The 6372-nt window shown below is 44.4% G+C and overlaps 1 long non-coding RNA gene across 1 annotated transcript in view; it reads left to right on the top strand.

Moving 5' to 3' along the window:
• Nucleotides 1-7: 7 nt before the first annotated feature.
• Nucleotides 8-6372, top strand: part of LOC102772699 — a 24804-nt gene continuing 18439 nt past the window's right edge. The window contains exon 1 of the long non-coding RNA XR_435970.2: nt 8-81. This is a non-coding gene — a long non-coding RNA (uncharacterized LOC102772699). The remainder of the gene's footprint in view (nt 82-6372) is intronic.

Here is a 6372-nt window from a genome sequence, read left to right as displayed (position 1 = left end):
TTCTTTTTTTTTTTTTTTTTTTTTAGGCTAATACAAGTAATTGTTGACCACAATAATGATTGCAGCAGCGGCGTTACCAAGGTAACAGGGAAGTCATTTCCTAACAAGGGTGGCACTTTGGTTTTAATTACTCCCTCTTAGGGGAGGGAAGTGCTTGGCCCCGCCCCAGGGCGTGCAAAAGATTGTCTTGTAAAAGCTGTGAGTGTATGGAGGAAGGGAGAGTGGAGGCAGCCTAGAAGAATGAAAGAATGAGGGGCATTCAACGTCAGAGCATTAACACATAGCTGGGGCGGTAAAGGGAGAACAGACCCCTCTTTACTCTTGTCTAGCCCTTGGGCTCTGTGTGCTTGATGGTGGTGTTGGGGCGGAGTGGCTGAAAGAATTAGAACAGGAAACATCATTGACTGGTGGTACGCAACAAGCAGCTAAGGCATGATTTGAACTAGGGTTGCTTTGACTCCAGAGACCAAATGCTTACTGCCTCCCACTATTACTGAGAAAATGTGGATGGTTTAACATATTACCATTTTTGAGGGAAAAGAAGAGTATGTGACCTAGTGATGGTGGATCAATGACTCACAATAATGAACCACCCAAGAACGGGTTGAGGCACTAAGCCAGTGATTGTTCCATTGCAGTTACTCTGTGGAGAATGGACTGTTGGTTCTATCATTTCATCAGCCATCCCTACTCTACTGTTATAAAAGAGGAGGTGGGTGCAAGGTATATTTCCTAAACTTTTGCTTTTTTATAGAGTTTCACTTATAGGCCATGTGCTAATGACCTCAGTGTCTGTTGTTCAGAAGAGTCTTTTTCCATTTACTGCGACACTTCCAGAGTGACATATTTCTTTTGCCTCCCAGTTATAGCAAAATGAAGACAAGATGGGATGACACTGATGTAGGTTTTATGACTGAGCCTTGGTTAACACAACGATGTAGGTGCACAATGAAGAGGTGTGGCGGGGGGACTAGGAAAGGTGCATTTCTACACAAATGGGGCTAAATATATGGGATAGGTGTTATTTGGGACCTTTAAGCAGAAGAGAAAAGGCACATAGTGGAGAATCAAAGAATTTGGGAAACTACAGTCAAGATTTGTGGATCATTGGCAGAAAGTTTTGTGGAAAAGTTCTGAGTTTGTATCCAATTGTGTTGATGTTGCTAAGAATCTTAGATAACATAAAATTGAAGGAAGCAGACATTCAAGAGTGTGAGGTCACAGAGGCTTAGGTTCTTTTTCCTGGCCATAGAAGGCCAGGCTTCTAAGACTGGGGTCAGTACTACTTCATTCTTGACCCACATTTAAAGCTCCTCAAAGAATCAATGGAATGAAATCCCTCATTGATCCTCCAGGGAATACCTGGAAAGGCAGCAACTCCTGGACAGGCATTATTGCATGAAAAAGATCCCAGAAGGCACTGTAGCATTACCAATGTTAGGAGAAATACTCAGTGAGCAGCGCCTAAGGAAACTTGGGACCCCCAGAGAACACCTGAATGTTTACAGAGATCTGGTCAGTATCTGGATGAAACAATTGGCTTGCTGTCCAGAAAGAAACAACATTCCTAAGTTTGATACTACTGTGTTATCGCACTAGTACTGTACTTTCTGGTGATATTTAAGGGTTCAGCTCTGAAGCTACTCTACAGCCAGTTGTCCAATCCATCAAAACTGGTCATTCTGGTTTTCAATTTTAGCATTTTCATTTTTTATTTCTTACCTAACTACTTTTCTTCTCAACTCCTACTCAGTGAATACATTTCCTGTATTCCTTACCCAGAAGGTTCGGGATTCTTCACCAGCTCAAAGGCTGCCTTATGAGATACGTTGCTTGGGAGCAGGGCAAGGACTTAGGTGGTCAACTTAATTGGAGGAAGATTTCCCGTGTTCTTGGCAATGGCACGATGACCTCTTGTTGCTGATGAGGACTGCTACCAAGCCAAGCATTGGGGAAAATTGAGTAAGGAAAGGAAGTCTGATTTTTTATCCTTAAAACCCACCAGGCTTGCCTGTCTAAAACCTTTGTTTATTTGGTGGCATGTTCTGTTTCAGAACCAGAACTCTGAGAGGCTATTGCTTTGGCATGTGCAATCTAGGACTCAGCAAAATGAAGGTGGATATCATTGGACAGCAGTTAAACTCCAAAAGTATGCTGCTGGGCTGGATAGTGAATGAGGATAATGGTATGAGGTTGGGGTAAACAGGATGACAATGATTAAAAAGCTAATATTTGTGAAGGGCCAAATAGATTACAAAGCTTTTCTATATAGATCTTATTTGACTCTAACAATTCCTGGGAGATAGCTTTAGTATGGTTTTTTTTTTATTCTGGTAAAATATACATAAAATAAAATTGACCATTTGAACACTTTTAAGTGTATAATATAGCAATTAATTATATTCACATTGTGCAACCATCATCACTATCCATCACCAGAAATTTTTGTTTTTCCAAACTGAAATTCCATACTTATTAAATACTAATTCCCCATTTTTCCCTATACCCATCCCCTGGTAATCACCATTCTATTTTCTGACTGTTATGAACTTAACTACTCTAGATACCTCATATAAGTGGAATCATAACACTATTTTTCCTCTTGTAACTGGTTTATTTCACTTTAGCATAATGTCTTCAAGGTTCATCCATGTTGTAGCATGTCTCAGAATTGTCTTCCTTTTTAAGGCTGAATAATAAATATACCATTGTATGTATATACCACATTTTGTTTATTCACCCATTGAGGGACACTTGGGTTGCTTCTACCTTTTGGCTATTGTGAATAATGCTGCTATGAACGTGGCTGTAAAAATATTGATTTGAGTCCCTGCTTTCAGTTCTTTGGGGTATATACCAAGAAGTGGAATTGCTATATCACATGGCAATTCTATATTTAATTTTTTGAGGAACCACCATACCATTTATGATAGTTACAGCACCATTTTTCATTCCTATCAGTGATGCCAAGGGTTCTCACTCATTTCATTCTCACCATCATTTGTTATTTTCTGTGAGGTTTTTTTTTAATAATAGCCATTCTAAATGGGTGTGAAGTGGTATTTCATTTGGCTTTGATTTGAATTTCCCTACTATATTGGAAAAAATCTACCATCCCTCTCCTGTGTCTCCTTTACTTTCACGCAGAACACTTCACTTCTGACAATTCTGGTGACCAAATATGGGTTGTTTTACCCACTGTCAGGGCCAGCCTGCAAAGTTGAGCCGGGCTGAGGCAGGGAGGTGGGAATTGAGAAAAGAAAGACAGGAAAGCGGGATCGGGAGGACCCCAGTTCTCGAAGAACTGAAGCCAGTTTATTAGCCACACAATCTTATTTATACACAACACAATGAATAGGAGGTCTGTCAAGAGGAATGTATTCTTTGTTCCTCTTAATCTCTAAGGGAGAGACACAGCAGAAGGACAAGTTCTCAGTACAGCATATCTCAGTAAATAGTTACAGACTTCTTGGTAAGCTATGAAAAGCTGTTCTTATTCTACAAAGGTTGCTCTCATTCTACTGATAATCGCCATCCAAACAAGTCTGGGAAAACTGTGTGGGTAAGGGTCCCAGCCTTGCTAGCCCCTACAGGTGCAAGGACCTTGCCAGCTTACATCTGGCCCCCAACACCCCACAACAAGCATTTCTCTGCAACACCAAACGGCTGTCCTATAATTCAGTTCTGGTACTATCTAGTGTCAGATCCCACAGGTTAAGTGCTCAGTCTTACAGGACTGCCCCATCTCTCTTCAGATGCCAGTCCCAAATCCAGGTTGTCACCTGTGCTTCTGATCAATTGATTAAAAATCAGTTTCCAATGACCCTCTCCTCAGGTTCATTTAATTTGCTAGAGTGGCTCACAGAATTCAGGAAAACAGTTACAGTACTTACATTTACCAGTTTATACAGTACTAGTGGCCCAGTGCATGAAATTCATGCACATTAAAAGGGAATTAATTAGAGAAAATATTTTAATATTGCTATTTGCCCTTTCTCTATAATAGAAGTGTCAGAGATGAAAGAAAATTAGTAAAACATATATGAAAATCTTCCTCCTATCAGAGTCTGGGGTGCGTTGCAGGACCCAGAGTCGAGTCCCTGCCCACCTGCGGCACCTCAAAATTGCATGAGACCCAGACCTGGCCAGCCCCACCCTTGTCAAGCCCTGCGGGCAGGGGGCATAGCCTCAGGTCCCCTGGCCCAGTGCTGGGTGCAGCCTCAGGTCCCCCGTCAAGCCCCACAGGGTGGGTGGCACAGCCTCAGGTCCCCCGTCAAACCCCGCCAGGCAGGGTGTGCAGCCTTAGGTCCCCCAGCACACCCTCAGGTCCCCCAGCCCAGTGCCAGGGTGGAGTGTGTGTGACCTGAGGTCCCTCGGCCCAGCACCAGGGCGGGTGACACAGTCTGCGGTCCCCCATCAAGGCCCGCTGGGCGGGCGCCGTGGCCTGAGTTCCCCTGGCTTGGCGGTGGGGCAGGGGGTGCTGCCTGAGTTCCCCTGTCAAACCCCACTGGATGGGGGGCACAGCCTCAGGTCCCCTACCCCGGCCCAGCACCACGCAGGCTCAGGTCCCTGCTGATTGCTCGTTAAGGCTCGTTATGGGAACTGGGCCTCCGCTGTGGGTGCAGCCATCTTGTGTTGCGGAAACCCCGCCTCTGCTGTGGGCGCTGCCATATTTGTGATGGCGTGATGGTCAATTTGAATATTCCCTCTTTATTAGATAGGATATGATGAAGGATACAGATGAACACCCAAATGAAGAAATACTAATATATAGGTTAAGGTCAGGAGGGCGCAGGTGCTTCTGTCCCCATGGAGTTGGGGACCCTCCTGATAGGTGGATGTGTTCACGCACCTGAAAGTTCTTCAAACCCCCTACTTTTGGAACAGTCATGGAGGCTTTATCAGGTAGGCATCATTAATCATTAACTTCATTGCTAGCCCCTCTCTCCTCTCTAGAGGATGGGGGGTTGAGCTGAAAATTACAAGCTTCTAATCATGGCCTGGTCATTCTGGTGACTAGCTCCCAGCCAAGACCTCACCCAGAGTTGCCTAAGTGCAACAAAAAGTGCTCCTAATGCCCTTATCACTTAGGAAATTACAAGGGTTTTAGGAACCCTGTGTCAGGGATGGGGTAAAAGTCAGAACAAGAGATGGTCCTAGTGTTTTTATCACTAAGGAAATTACAAGAGTTTTAGGATCTCTGTACCAGGAACTGGGGGCAGAGACCAATATACATATTTCTTTTATCTCACACCTAATGGTTAATGAGGTTGAACATCTTTTTTTATGGCTTATTGCCCATTTGTATATCTTCTTTGGAGAAATATCTATTTAAGTCTTTTTCACATTTTTAAGTCAGGTTGTTTTTTGTTGTTGAGATGTAGGACTTATTAGATATATGATCTGCAAATATTTTCTCCCACTCTGAGGCTTGCTATTTTACTCTGATAGTGTCCTTTGACACATAACAGTTTTTAAATTTTGATGGAATCCAACTTATTTATTCTTTTATTTGTTGCTTATGCATCTGGTGTTACATCCAAGAAATTTTTTGGGTTAGAAACCAAGATGGCGACATAGGTAAACACCGGAGTTTGCTGCCTCGCACAACAACTTCAAAAATACAACTAAAAGACGGAATGGACATCATCCAGAACCACAGGAATGCTGGCTGAGTGGAAATTCTACAACTAGAATGAAAGAGAAAACCATACCGAGACTCAGAGGAGGCGCAGTACGGAAGTAAAATACTAAGGTGCGGAGGTGCATGTGGAGCAGGCTGGTGACTGAGGGGACGGTTTTCGTTTTCAATCAGGAGGGAGTCTCAGGCTCTGAGCCCAGTTCTGGGCCAGTCTCTAGGGACCCAGACTCATACGGGAGAAGTGGGACTGTCTGGCATCAGTTGGAACTTGAGGGCAGCTTTCTCTCCAAGGGGCTTGCAGCGATTACCAGGATATTGAGAAGCAGAGCCTCTGAGGGCAGGACTGAGAGCAGCCATAACTGCTAGCTCTGCCCTGTTGCTCCCGTGGGACCCGCCCTGCCCAAGCCCTGCAGAGAGGCTTTTGCTGGATAGCCTCAGGCAAAGGCTAGATTAGCACCTCCCTAGAGATCCAGGAGCCAGGAAACCCAGAGGTCAGAGTGGGACCATCCAGCTTGCAGCTCCATGGAACCATAACGGACACACTCCGGGGTCAGACTCAGTGAGCACCAAAGCCCCACTGAAGCAAGTCTTTCCCCAGAGGGGTGTCTCCAGCACAGAAGTTCTCCCACTGCAGACACAGCGGATTCTCACAGCCAATTGGCCTGGCGATCAATTCCTCCCAGTGTTACCTACAACAATCAAGGCTTAACTACAACAAGACTGTGCACAAA

The sequence above is a fragment of the Myotis davidii genome, unplaced genomic scaffold (assembly GCF_000327345.1).
Source record: "Myotis davidii unplaced genomic scaffold, ASM32734v1 scaffold2004, whole genome shotgun sequence".
Taxonomy (NCBI): Eukaryota; Metazoa; Chordata; class Mammalia; order Chiroptera; family Vespertilionidae; genus Myotis; species Myotis davidii.
Note: the sequence above shows the minus strand (reverse complement) of the source record. Positions and strands in the feature narration are given on the sequence as shown.